At 49.2% G+C, this 14,983-nt stretch overlaps 1 long non-coding RNA gene across 3 annotated transcripts in view; it reads left to right on the top strand.

The window, feature by feature from the left end:
* LOC123571572 (uncharacterized) overlaps nt 1–14,983 on the top strand; it is a 50,236-nt gene that overhangs the window by 11,830 nt on the left and 23,423 nt on the right. Inside the window, exons 2-3 of one of the 3 annotated variants that reach the window (XR_012413530.1) lie at nt 907–1,078; nt 2,347–13,215. This is a non-coding gene — a long non-coding RNA (uncharacterized lncRNA). Of the gene's footprint in view, nt 1–906; nt 13,216–14,983 lie in introns of all 3 variants that reach the window. The other 2 variants (XR_012413529.1, XR_012413528.1) reach the window with 2 other exon arrangements.

Genomic DNA, 14,983 nt, shown 5'->3' with positions numbered 1-14,983 from the left:
TCAACTTGCTTTGTTCAAGAGGTTTAAGACACACGTAAGTCTTTCTTGCCATGCTCAACACACACAGCCGGCCGTTTCTGAAGTCAGTGTTTCTGGAACAAAAGCCTCGGCCTGCCCCAGTGAACATTCACACTGAGCACACTGTCGCAAGGCTGCTTGGCCAACCAGCAGGGGGCAGGAGAGAGCTGCAGGGGCCACGTGGGGTCCCTGCAAAGGCGCCTCACTCCCTCAGTCAAGCGCGGTGCCTCCTGCCAACCCAGTGGCTTCCTCCAAGGGGAAGAGGCCTCTTCAGCTGCTACTGCACTGATTTCAGACGGCTCAGCCAATGGGGCAACAGATTCAACAGAGTTCCATGTTGTTTAAGGAAAACTTCTGTTACCAGGCAACCTTAGTACCATATTCAACGTAAAATAACCAACAACATTGTTTCCAAAACAACATGCTACTAGTGCCTTATCCTTCAATGCTGCTTAAACACGGAAAAGTATGAGGAAAAAAGAGCATGGCACTTACTTCTTAAAAAATAACACCTCTTCCAGGTTATTTTTACCCCTATCATAAAGACTTAGAACTGTGGATTCCCTACAGGAATGTGGAGTGGGGTTGGATCCCCACACTGACCCAGCCTCACCCCAGGTCAGTCATCCCCCCACCACGGGGTTCACACCTCTCCAGACACTGTCACCTCATCAAGGAAAGGTGGCGTCTCTGAGCTCTCTTCGCAGGAAGCACCCGAACGGGAGCTAGAGACACAGACACACCCACAACTACTTTGAAATCCTAAACATATTTAAGGACTTCATTATTAGTTTTTTAAAACTGTAAGAACAAAGTGACCCTGGTTTTAACCTCTCTGCCACAATAACACCGTGTACATCTGTCTTTTGCTATTTGTTCCTTCTCCAGCAGCTGCTGCCTGGCTGGCCGACTGCAGAAGAACAGCCTCTGGTACTCCCGGGAAGCCCTCGGTAAAAGCGTGAACACCACGATCACGTCTCAGGACGCCGCACATGTTAGGGTCGCCCACAGACCGCCATTCCCAGTGCCTAGAAGGCACTGAACGGGCCTCCTGCTCTTTGTAAATGTCAACTTTCCTAAGCTAAGTTTTCTTGAAAATTTTTAACTGCAGTCCACACATACTTCTTTGTGTCTTGTTTTTATCCTAGAGGAATACTTTTATGGAAAATTAAGCTTGCAAGGTTGAAGGATTTTCTGAAAGTCGACTCCTAATCCTGGAAGAAAAAAAAAAAATGGGCCAAAGGTGGTGCTCACGCCTGTAATCCCAGCAGTTTCGGAGGTTGAGGCCAGGAGATTGCTTGAGCCCAGGAGCTCGAGACCAGCCTGGAAAACATGGCAAAACCCTGTCTCTACTAAAAATACCAATAATAATAATAATAAAGCTGGGCATGGTGACGTGTGTCTAGTCACAGCAACTCAGGAAGCTGAGGTGGGAAGATCACCTGAGCCCAGGAGGTGAAGGCTGCAGTCAGCCCAGATTTGCATCACTGCACTCCAGCTTGGGCGACAGAGTGAGACACCGTCTCGAAAAAACAAAAAGCAAAAACAACTGTATAAATCATTATAGAAGGGAGCTGGCCAGGCGCAGTGGCTCACGCCTGTAATCCCAGCAATTTGGGAGGTCGAGGTGGGCAGATCACCTGAGGTCAGGAGTTTGAGACCAGCCTGGACACTATGGCAAAACCCCATCTCTAATAAAAATACAAAAATTAGCGGGGCATGGTGGTGGGTACCTGTAATCCCAACTACTGGGGAGGCTGAGGCAGGAGAAGCACTTCAACCCTGGAGGCGGAAGTTGCAGTGGGCCGAGACTGCGTCACTGCACTCCAGCCTGGGCAACAAGAGTGAGAGTCCACTTCAAAACATAAAAATAAAAATCAAGGGAGCTAATGTTTTTCATTTAAAGGAAGGGAGAAGAACATTCAGTATTTATACCTCTCAAGCACACATCTCCAGTGGTGTCCTAAAGTATTCAAGATACACATTCCTACAAATATAGCTCAAAACTACTCACCAAGTTACATGCTAAAAGCACATGCATTGTAAGAATGCTACATTATATTTTTTGAGCATCTGTATCCAATATTTTAGCATACTGGCAGTTTTCCCTTCAGGTGCTGTATGCCTAAATTATTACATGTTTAGTCATTCATTTTAGAATTTATGACTATTATGCTTTAGGCAATAAACATAAGCTACTAAATTAATGACTTAGGGGAAAAGTTACTAAGTTAACTTGGAAGTTAAACTTTGCAAACTGAATTTGTTGGACCTCATTCAAGCTAGATGATCAGTTTTTTAAATTGTTTCCTGTGTGTTTCCCTCCAGGATGGAAATAGCTTCACTCTCATCCACTGTGCACACTGCAGCCCACGCCTCTCGTCCACCGCGCCACACTGCAGCCTGCAATTCACCCTGTACCAGGCTTTCCACACCGTACCTGAAAGTCACTAAGTATAACCAAGAAGGAAATGAAAAGCAGATAAATGACCTCCACCCCTACATCCAGCATGCAAATGTTAAACATTCATCAAAGTAAAACCAAAATCCCATGTTAGCTCACAATTGTAACTGGTAGAGTTATGTGCATGGCAATTTAAAAAGTCTAGTTAAGTAAAAACCTAATTGAGACTCTCAAGAAAGACATCTGCAAAGATTGACAGTGAGGAGAGGACTTCACTCTGCATCCAGCCTGTTCTGGAAGCCACGGCCAAATATCAGGTTGTATAGATCCGAAAAGCAGGAAAAAACAAGTGTTGAAAGGTGTACAGTCTCAGCAATGTACAAATTCGATGTAGGATGCTCAGAAACCTTGAATTTCCAATCAGGAAACAGCAACATGAGCAAGTTTCCCAGCAGTGCCCACTTTCTACCTACGGCACGTGTAACAGTTACGCTGGCCACCTCCGGGGGGACAGAGGCTTCCTGGTCACATTCGCTCTGGCAGCCACACAGCTGGCCCCGCCAAACACCTGTCTAATACTGAGGAACCACTCTCTCCCTGGGCTTTGCTCACTCTAGCCAGGAGAGCATATTTACAGAGTACTTTACTGAGTCCTCATTCAATGCGTCAAGCTTGTTGAAGGCAGGGCAACCCCATTCCTGGCCCAATTAAGTGAACTGAGCAGAGCAAATGCCTCCAGTTGGACGGCACTCAGTCACAACAGCAGTGGCCACTGTTCACAGGGCGCTGGCTTCGTGCCGAGAACAGTTACAAGCGTCTTCTCTCTGTCCGAGGAATGTGCACTGCAACCCTGTGGGGCCGTTTGCAACGTCCACCAGAGTTCTGAGGCAGCCAAGTCCAGGCTGTCCGTGGGCCTTGCCACGTGGCCGTCCACGTCCCCTGCAGATCAGACCTCACTGCAGGGACCACGGGTTCCAGGGCTGCCTTGAGGCACATGCTCCCTTCACCACCTCCTCCTGGCCCCTGACATCAACCCTCACCACTGCTGCCAACACTTGATTTTCTCATGGCTCCTGAGGGGCCTGTTCTGCCCTTCCCTGCTCCCTGCGTCCGGCTTGGAGGGTACCCACATCAACGCCAACGCTCACGTAATCACCAACCTTTCCACGGGGCTTGATGCCTAGGAGTCTCAATATCAGAAAGTCAGATTCCTGTGCTTGTTGGAGAATTTCTTCCCATTGTACAAGTGAAGGAGATAAAATTCTAGGTGCCTGCAATAACCTCATTTCCACAACGAAGCAACTTCAGTAGTAGCACAAAACAAACAAACAAACAAAAAAAAAGCTTTTTTTTTTAAACTTCTTTTATACAAGCTAAATACAATTTAATTTTTACATCCACATTCTCATCAGCTCCCACCTGGTGAGCAGGCAAATAGTAATTTTCAAAGAAACAAATTGTTGCATAATTTTAACACTTAGCATTATCACTATTAAGCAAGAAGTATCCCAAAAATACATGATGATCTTGTTCTCACGTTCAAAAATTGATTGTCACACAGTGAAATAACACTTAATGCAAAGGAAATTTTCTTTTCAGGTATCTGTTCTGGAAAAGAAAAAAAAAAAGATTTCTGGCAAAGAGATAAACATTAATTATGTAACAATCCAAAATGCCTCTGGGAAAAATGATGTCATCCAATTAGTTCTTTGAAGTGTTACAAATGCAGCTGAGTTTTAATAGTAATTTCTCCATAATTATCAAAAGAGTCTTTAAAAATCTTAGTGCTGAAATAACTATAAATGGATATAATACGCAAAGCAGAAGAGTTAACATTTGGGGTAGATTTTGGCCCATATTTTTAACATATGCATAGTTATTCACCTAGTTGAAGCTTATCCCTCTCCTCCTAGGCTCTTCAAGACTGATTTTCAAACATAGACTGGCTTTTGGTACATGAAGGCAGCTTTAAAAGATGTCAGGATCAGGCCGGGCACAGTGGCTCAAGCCTGTAATCCCAGTATTTTAGGAGGGCAAGGTGGGCCGATCATTTGAGGCAAGGAGTTCGAGACCAGCCTGACCAATATGGCAAAACCCAGCCTATATTAAATATTTTTGTAATTAGCCAAGCGTGGTGGCACACACCTATAATCCCAGCTACTTGGGAGGCTGAGGCAGGGAGAACTGCTTGAAACCAGGAGGCAGAGGTTGCAGTGAGCCAAGATCGCACCACTGCACTCCAGCTTGGGCGACAAAGAGAGACGGTCTCAAACTAGAACTTAGCCCTCAGGAAAAGCATTGAGCACCCCCCACCCAAACCAACCCAAGGAATCACATGGCAATGGTTATCATCTGATTTCGACAAATAAAGTTCTGTTCTCCCCTCTGAACACAATGGTAAACACCTGCCATCAGCCCACAGAAACTCCCAGGACCCAGTAACACTGGACTAGCAAGATCAATGGGCCACGTATGCAGGGTTCAGCAGCAGAAAGTCATGGCACCGAGAATGGTGTGTGCTCAAACCAGATTCCTTGCTTTCGGGGTGAAGAGGCTTCCCGGGAAAATCTAGTCCAGTGGGATGGTTCCCACTTCCACCATGAGGAGGAAATGGGGGGTTTCCTGAGGGCACTGACAGGACCTGGGTCTCTGCCCCTTTGTCCTCTGTCCTGTTATGGGATGAGGGTGGGCTGAAGGCAGGTTTCCCCTACATCTTCCGGGCAGGAGAGATGGAGCTGACAAGTGGACGACGCTTTTTCCAAAACATTCCCATGTTTATAACCTGTTATCAACCTGTTTTCCCTGGAGATCAGTGAAGCAGCATCATTGATTCTCTTCCATTAGGGACAACCCGGTGTTATGGGAGGCAGGAGACGACATGCGAGCTGGTCTGAGTCAGTCACTTGTGTCTGGTCCCCAGCGTGCTCGTCTATCAAATGGGCGGCCCCACAGACCAGTGACTTTGAACCAGAGTTCCATGGAGGTTGCCCAAGGACAGGGAGGGGGAAGAGGGGGAAGAGGAGGAAGAGGAGGGAGGAGGAAAGGGAGGAAGGAAGGAAGAAGGGGAGGAAGGAAGGAAGAAGGGGAGGAAGGAAGGAAGAAGGGGAGGAAGGAAGGAAGAAGGGGAGAGGAAGGAAGGAAGAAGGGAAGGGGAAGGAAGAAGGGGAGGGGGCGGAAGAGGTGTGGAGGGAGGAGTGTGGAGGGAGCACTGTGGAGGGAGCAGTGTGGAAGGAGGAGCAGAAGGGGAGTTCTCTGAGGAGGAGGGCCAAGTTTTTGAGGTGTCTTGGAGTCAGAGGTGGCAGTGGCTTGGGCTCTAGGCCCTCTGTTGCATAGTTTTAGGCTTTAACTATTTATATTTGTGGACTCTTTAAAAGATTTAATTTGAAGGAAACCGGAGTTGGGGATACCTTGCTTCTAAAACACAATTTCTCAAGCCTGAGACTAAGTGCTAGGCATTGCTCATTCTGTTACAATCATTTCCTCCTATTTAAAATCAGCCACACACCCCCAACCTCTCTTCAGGGCAAACATCTTTTCCGAGGATCTCAAACAGCAGAGCGAGCGGCCCGTGACCCCAGCCGTGGGCACGAGGAGCGAAGAGGAGACGTGTGGAGAGGGCTGCTGATGACATGAGAGGTAGAGGCCCGGCACCTCCCTCCAGGGGCTGTGTTCCTCCAGGCCTAAAGGACATCCTCGCCTCTGGGGTGAACAAGCAGCACAAACTATCAACACTTATTCCAAAAGAACAGGAAGAAAATTCAAACGAAGTTAATACAGTTACCCCAACACAACACTGCAGCAGCCCAGAAACAGGAGGGCCACTGAGCCTGAGGTGGGCGGTTCCAATAGCAGGACAGCGACGTTGGCATTAGGGCTTTTCGGCAAAGAAAAAAAAAAAAAAAAGACACAAAAGGTAACATGGGCCACCCATTATTTCCTGCCAGTGGAAAGACACCCACAGGCCCCCAGATGCCAACGGCCCCTTGGGAACGAGCTCACGCAGCACTTCAGGTCTTCGCACGAGCAGGCACGTGGTGTCCTCAGTACCCCCGCCTGTGACACACACACCACACTTGACTCCCATACCTGAGGGTCCAGGGGAATGGCGGGAAGTTCTCGGGGGACCGGGCATCCTGTGAGGGCACTGCATGACTATGTACCTCAGAGGGGTCCCCGGGCAGGTGCTCTCTCTCCAAAGGATGAACTGGATCCTGACCACACCCAGATTGCGCTGGCCTCCAAGCCGAGCGCCAACATCTCACATCCAAAGGGATGCACAGATGCCTGCTGCACGTGGAGCCCAAGCCCCTCGCAGAGCTCAGGACGAACCCAGTGTCCAGGCCTGGGGCCGTCACCAGCCAGGAGAGGTGTCCGGGGCACTTCCCAGCGATGGCCACAAGAAGAAACAACTCAGGACAAAGCCAGTGTCCAGCCCCAGGGCCGTCACCAGCCTGGAGAGGCGTCTGGGGCATTTCCCAGCGATGGCCATGGGAAGTAACAACTCAGGCCCATCAGGGGCTTCCTCACTATACGGGTGTTAGAAGTAGAGACAGAGGTTCAGGTCTAGTGGCACAAACAGCGAAGGATCCCATGGAAATGTGGGCGTGGCCCCTCCATCCCAAAAGCCTGCATGGCTACTCCATTCTGCTCCCATCACACACATCCCCACACAGCCAAGCCCCTTCTCCTTTCCCCCACTGGATTCATCAAATCAAACCTCGCTGTCCTTGGAAAATGTACCATTAATTTACTTACTGCCCAGTAAAAAAGCACACTTCCAGTTAACATGACACCCCCGCTACGATAGAACAGCCTTAATTCAGACATGACGCAGAGGAACAGAGCGAGGAGGGGTCGAGGGCCGTCCTGGAATCGGCAGCTGTTTTCTGGGGAAAGTCCCCCTCCCACCCGAGCCCGACACTCGAGCCACACTCTCCCCATGGTGTCTGAAAACTCCATGAAGACAGGGTCACTCTGACCCCTTCACACCCACAACGCCAAAGAGGAGCAGGTGTTCAGGAAAAGTCTCCTGCTAGTGCTGAAGACAGGAATAATCCCTCGTGGTGCCCAGAATGTCAGGAGAAAACAAGGCACCATGTGGACGCCTTCCAGGTGAATTCTGGAATGACTCTGCCGAATGCCAGTCATCCTTTTACAGAACAAAACCAATACCGGAAAACATGTGTCGCCAGCAGAGAGATGGTCCTTTTGATGGCTTACAAACACACCTACGTTACGCTGAATTTATCTCAAGCCACCCTCTCTGTGCTAATGTAAAAAGTCTCCTTTATTAACCAGTAGCCTTTTTCATCTGGTGCTTTATTAACAAGCAAGACGGTCCTGTAACACTCAGGCATTGTTGAAAACGTCAAATGGAAGCCTAGAATCCTCTTCCGTGCAGCTTCACTGCAAAGTATTTTGACGTGAGCCAAATCATGCTATTCCTACATCTCCACAGGAAACTCAAGGCTTCATCAAGGAAACGCAGCATCATTTCTGCTAGGCACAGAAATTGGTGGGGTGGGCATGGGGTTGAGGGAACATTACATAGAAAGCACAACGCGATAATCACCTGTATGAGAGCCACACTGGCCGGCAAGCCCCGGTCGGCTCGGTCTCTACACAGTCACAGACGTGAGGCCTGGAGGGCAGACACCTGGCACTGCTGACTACCCCAAGGTCGTGGCCTCTGCCCCTTCTCTGCTGCTCATCAGCTCCAAGCTTCTGGCAACACCGCCTGCTGCCCCCACTGCCTCATCGACTCTTCGTGAAAAGCAAATGTTGCCAGGATAGCTTATGAGTACATTTGCCAGGAAAGCAGCTCCGATTGACGCTGAAACCCCTTCTCACACCCCTGGCAGCTCCCTTGCCCCCGATGTGTACATGCTTGCAGCTCTGACCTTGCTCAGTGTCCACACAGGCTCTGTCCACTGGAGAGCCAAAGGCAGACTCAATGTTGAGTCAGAAATACACAAAGAGGGTGAAGGTTACAAACTGCCTGCCTGCCCCTCAAAACACAGGTTGAAATCCTCAGCCTCAATGTGATGCTGTCAGGTGGTCTTTGGGAGGTAATGAGTTCCCGAGGCTGGAGACCCTTGAATGGGATTTGTGCCTCAGAAAGGGGCCCAGCAAATCCCTCACCCTCCCATTGTGTCAGGGCCAGAGAGAAGGTGTGTGCCAACCAGGAAAGAGCCCACACCAGAATTCACCCGTGCGGCACCCTGATCCTGCCTTCCAGCCGCTAGAACTGTGAGAAACAAATTCCTGTTGTTCATAAGCCGCTCAGTCAATGGTGTTTCGTTACAGCAGCCTGAGCTGCCTGAGATGACGATGCTCACCGCCCTACAGAAACGGCTACTCCCCTCTCCCAGAAAGAGGGGTTTAATTAAAATCCCTGTCTCTCCTCGCGGCCACCACAGATCTCACTCCCCCACCCTGTAAGCCAGCAATTGTTAGGATTAAAGGAAAATGAGGATCCTTTTAGACCAGCCCCTCCATATCGGTCTGAAGCCTGTAACTTTGCCCAATTCCACGGTGGCCGTGTCACTGCATTGCCCATGTCAGCTCTGTGTCTGCACTGGGTCCCAGGCTCTGCACAGACTCCTCTAGCTGCCCATCAGCACTGCCATTTCCCCTTCTGCTTTGCAGGTTATCCTTCAATATCCAACGCCCACCCCTCTGCAACCCAAGGCCTTCCGATCCAGGCATTCGGGGTGGGCTCAGCCATGTACTGCAGTCCTTGACTCAAGTAACCCAGGCCCAAGGCGTTGGCACCAATGATCTACTGGCTGTGGGGTCTACACAGCTACTCGCTGCCCCAGCCACACCAGGGCCCGGGAGGGGAGGCAGAGGAACCTGTGAAGTTGCCAACAGCCATATGGGAACAGGGGCCCCTGGGATGAGGAGGATGCCATGGAAGGAAATTCAGAGAAAGAAAGAGCCCCAAGGCTGGACGGGTCATGCCCAAAGCCTACACTGCTGAATTTTCCAGGTTTCTGAACTCAATCGCTGACCCACACAGCACATGTTTCCTGAGTGCTGACCCCGCGTGCCATTGGATACGGCAATAAAGTAGGACCCCCACCTCCCCCTTCCCCGACACATACACAGGGCCTCCGTCCTGGCGGGAATTCAGGCCTGGGGGCCCAGTTGGCACCGCGAGCCAAGGAAGGGGGCCATTTCAGACAGATAGTGGGTGCAGCCTTGCCAAAGCCCAGCAGTCACCTGCACTGCCACAGCCAGGCTGAGTCCAGATCAGCCGCACAGAAACCTGACCCTCTCAAGGGCACGCCTGAGCTCATTAGGGACAGACACCGTCTCCTGCTGATCTCCAACACTTTCTCTGCATGTCTAGTTACATATGGACGACGCAGTCTCGGAAGCACAGCTGTGACTCTGGAGACAGATCCCAGGCCTCCCCCTGCTCCTCTCCGTGGTGCCATTGATGGGGAGGGGCCGGTATGGCCGCGAGGTCCCATACCCACAGCCACCATGCCACGGAGACACAGGCCTTCGACGATTATTTCTGCCAAAGAACCCTGCTGCGTCTTGGAGCACACCATGGTGGGCGGGAAGCTCCACCCGGAGAAACAGCGATGCTTCTCCCCAGAGCCAACGGAGGGCACCCCCCACCCTGCATTCAGCAGATTACTTACATTCTGGAAAACATCTGGGTTAATGGGGAACAGTAAAATGAAAAGGACACACTAGAAAGTTTAGAAGGTTGTGTGAAGTCTCAGGAGGTCCAAAGGTTTCTTAACCAAGACTGCTGCGGGCAACGAGCTTACAGGGAAAGTTTCCACACGGGCCTTCAACAAGCAACGCTCAGCAGGGAGGAGCCACGTTCTGGGCAGAACCTCAGAACAAGAACATCGGACACCACAAAGTCACATCAGAGCCAACAGCAACTGAAATACAGCGCTCTCCTAAGATGTGTGCGTCACCTGCAGAAAGTCACCACACATTAAGATGGGGGAAGAAAAGGATAAGGTTAGAAACAAATTTGAAGTAATTTCTGCATACGTAAAATTTCTACATCCACTGGCTTTCTTTCTGGGAGTAACAACTTTTACATGAGATGCACATCCCCGTTGGAAGGAGTTTGGGTTTTCCGTGGGCAGAGTCAAGGGCTCTCCAAGAAATGTGAACCTTTTCTCACTCACTAAGCCGCGTGCCCTGAGGCCGTCCTGGCCTGTCTGAGCCCCTCCCTGGCTCTGCCTCCAGCCAGCTCCTTCCAGCACTCACCCCGCTGCTCCCAGAGCCTGCACTGGCCCAGGATCTCCTCTTCTGCTGCTGTCAATCTTCCACTTTAGGGTAAATAAGTTGGAAACTAGAAAGTTATAAGACCCCTTAGCTTTTTAAAAATTTGTCTTCTCAGAAAACAATACTAATTCTACTTCCATGGTTTAATATGTTGCCCCCATCTGCATGTTCATGGATATGTGTTTTTATATATTTTTTAATCAGTACTTATAAAAGCATGCACTGTTGCTACATTCAGTTCAATTACATTTGATGTAAGAAGTTTTAATTTCAGTGAATTCAGGCACTCAAAATTTAAGCCCTCTGACATCTATTAATCAAATGGGAAAATGACAGGTAGATATTACAAAAATCAAGAGAAGTGTTTAATGTAAATCTTGCACTTTCAAATATTTCCACAAATGTAATGTATACATTAGTACATAACCTTGAGCATTTTCACAACTCTTTGCACTCAAATTCCATTCTTAACTTTTATAGATAAATCGACATCCATATGTGATTTTAAGCAGCTCCAACATCAGCTCTTAAAAACAATCAGAAATGTTGCGGGCAAATCCCACCAAGCAGCAAATAACGGAACTGTACCCAACAACCCAGGTACCTCCCCTGAGGCATCTGGAACTTGAGCATTACAAGCAGCCTTTGGTTTCTGAGGCACCCGAGAGTGGGGACTCCCAACTCCCCAAGTCTAAGAAGGCCTCAGCGATAAGGAAAACTGGTCAAAAAGTCATCCCTGCCGGCTCCCTGTACCACGGGCTCCTCCCTGCCCGCCCTCAGCCACGTGCTTACAAGATCTCACTTCCTCTCTGTCCCGCAAAGCCTGACTCCTGATTCCAGCCCTGCCGCTTACTGGGATGTGGCCATGGACGTCAACTGCACCTGTAAGGCGAGAAGCTGGTCAGGATACAGGATCCTGGCCATCCTGGCAGTGCTCTAGCTGATACTGTAACTTGGTAGTGAGTTACTTAATGCAAAGGTTTAACTTTGAAAAATTTAGATACGTGTATTCTAAAAGGGAAATTCTGAACGTAGAACACAGGCCACACCCTCACACTGATGTTGTCTGGCCAGCACTTTTTTGTTTGCCTTTTCAATAGACGTTTTTAAAAGCAGTTTTCGGTTCATAGCAAAATCAAGAGGAAAGTACAGAGAGTCCTCACATATCCTTTCCCAGCACAGGCACAGCCTCCATCATTCTCCTGCCCTCACCAGACCCGCATCAACACGGCACCACCACCCACAGTCCACAGCTCACACGAGGACTCGGCCTGCTGCTGCTCACTCTGTGGGTTTCACAGACGTGGAACGGCATGGATCCCCCATGAAAGCCCCACCTGGAGTTGCTGCCCCACCCTTCACACCCCCTATGCTCCTCTCATTCATCTCTCCCCTCCCCAACCCCCTGACAGCCGCTGATTGTTTTAGTTTCCACAGCTTTGCCTTTTCCAGACTGTGCTGTGGTTGGACTCAGACAGCAGGCAGCCTTTCCAGATTGGAGTCTCACTTAGCAACATGCGTTTATGATCCTTCTGTGTCTTTTCATGGCTTAGGGGTCCAGTTCTTTTTAGTGCTGAATAATATCCCAGTATCTGACATACCACAGTTTATCCATTCACCTACTGAAGGGCATCTCGGTTGCTTTCTAGTTTTGGCAATTATAAAGCTGCTGTCAATGTCTGTGTGCACATTTCCGCATGGAAGTAAACTTTCAGCTCCTCCGAGTAAACGTCCAGGACTGTGATTGCTCCTGTGGTCGGAGAGCTTAGTTCCAAGGAAAACCGCCATGCTGCCTCCCACAGGAGCTGCCCCACTTCCCCCAGCGATGAGTGAGGGTCCTGATGCCCACACACCCACCAGCACGCGGCAGTGTCGGAGTTCGTGTTTTGGCCAGGCCGATGGGTGCACAGTGACGCCTCACCCTATGACATAAGACGCGGGCCATCTTTCCACGTGTAGATTTGCCATCTGTGTATCTTCTTTGTTGGGGTATCTGTCCAGGTCTTTGGTCCATTTTTAATCAGGTTGTTCATTTTCTTGTTGAGTTTTGAGAGTTCCTTGCACGGTTTGGATAACAGCCTTTCTCAGATGAGTCTTTTACAGATGCGTTCTCCCCGTCTGTGGCCTCCCCTCTCATGCTCCTGAGACACTGTTTTTTATTTTAAAAAACACTTCTGACAGAAGATGGACCTCCCAGCCCACCACGGTTCTCAGTTTGGCTGTGGTCACCACCCTCCCAGCCATGGTTCCCACCTTTTCACGATCTGCTGGTCCTATGGGCATCAACCCATACCAAGTCCCTAACATATCTCCAATGACTGCAACGTCAAAGCCGGCAGTTTGCAGGTAGGAAGGAGCTGATGGAGGCCGGAGCAGAATGTGAAGGCCAGCGGATTCATCTCTCGGGGACCGGCAGGCCTCTCAAATATCCCCCTGGGTCACCTCCCAAATGAAGTACCTGCTTTGGCCGCGAGCAGGAAGCAGGACCTGGCCCAGATCTCAGCATATTTGACCTGGCACGGCATTTACAGGTGAGCCTCCATAACCGGAAACTCGACTCTCTGGGGAGAATGCATTTTCATTATCAAGGCTTTTAGACTTTTAATTAAGAAACCAAAGAGCAGTGACTGGAGTGAGGATGCAGGGACTCTGGGTGACCCACACGCTCGTTTCCACCTGGCACGAAGGACCCTGGAGTGAGGGTGCAGTGCCTGCTCTGAGTCACCAGCACACTCATCATTTCTACATAAAGAACCCTGTGAGCCTGTCCCAGGACTTTTTAGCCTAGACCTAAAAATTCAGAGCTCAGGAAACCTTCATCATTTTAGGAACCTGAGGGGTGGGCCAGGGGGATCTCACAGAGTGTGGTGCTGTCTATGGGGTCAGCAAAGTACAGCTGGGGCTTCCCGCAAGCACTTCAGGGAGGCCGTGCACTGGCCCGAGGCTGGTTCCGCCTCCTATCCTCGGTTCTCATGCCCAACCGTGAGGGGAGCCCCCCGCTTCAGGAGCGGTCCCTGGCTCCAGGCCCTAACGTCCATGTCCAGGCCCCTGGTAGGGCAGCTTCTACCCCAGGGAGGCTGGGACTGGAGACAGCCTGGAGCTCTAGGCAATCCTGGCAACCACATGTTTCCCGAAGTGGCTGCAGACAAACTCCTGCTTCCAAAACCTGGCACGGGCTGTGTGAGGCCTGGAACGCGGGAGGCGCGTTTCGCAGGGTCCCTGCTCACATACAAAAGCAAGGCTAAGAGCAGATAAATTATTTAATTACCCTCTCATGGTTATCAAGTCAAGTCATAGTCTCTTAGACCTATGTGTGACTAGAAGTATACACATTATGGAAGTGTATATAAATGTGAATACAGATATGCTTATTTTCCTTTTATATACCTTACATATATGTGTATACGTGCATATGTATAAAACATGGAAGAAAAAACCATACTTAAGATTTCAAATCTCACTCACAAAGATCTCAGAAGCAAATTATTATTCTTTAACAAAGATGTAACATTTTACATTCTTACAAACAAAACGTTCTCTATTAGCATTTTATTTTAAAAACTAAGAATGCATTGCACTCTCTGTTTCAATTTTTAACTCAGCTCACAAAGGCCCCTGTACAAAGACCTCCGTGCCACCGCAAGGATGGCGGTGGTCACACCTGTGTCCATTTATCCTCTCTACATCTAGCTCCTCTCCCTGAGGCAACAGCACCTCCGAAGTCACAGCCTGGCCTCCCATCTCTCCCCCGTCCCGGGCTTTTTGGCATGTTGCTCTGCTGCACACACTTCAGCAAATACTGCTGATTAGCCAGAATCACACAGAAATCTCTTAACCTTGATTCTGGCTGCTTTTGTAATTTGTAATATCTGTACTTCTGGTGTGATTTGAGAAACAACAAATTTTAAAATTAGAGAAGATGTGGTTTTTATTCTCTCCTTTCTACTTGCAACCTTGAAAATTCAAGTAGCAGCAAGGGTTTGTTGAAAGTAACTTCCACCAAATAGAACCTATTACAAAGGTACTACAGGGTGTCAAATAACCACATAGATGTAAAATAGACATGCAGACACAGATATAAAATCCAATGGTTAAACCAAATTGAGAAATGCTTGCCAGTTTGATAGGACTTCTAAAACTTGACATAAATGTTGGCTGAGGGATACAAGATGCTATGAGATGAGTGAGATGCTTGGCCTAGAACCACAGGCTCTCTCCTCTTTACAGCAGAAAATCCATAAGGAAGTCAAATCTGAAAGAACCAGGTACCATTGAATGGCATACTCAGCCATCCTTCCC

Source organism: Macaca fascicularis, chromosome 6 (genome assembly GCF_037993035.2).
Source record: "Macaca fascicularis isolate 582-1 chromosome 6, T2T-MFA8v1.1".
NCBI lineage: Eukaryota > Metazoa > Chordata > Mammalia > Primates > Cercopithecidae > Macaca > Macaca fascicularis.
The sequence above is the reverse complement of the archived record's forward strand: the minus strand, read 5'-3'. Positions and strand labels throughout refer to the sequence as shown.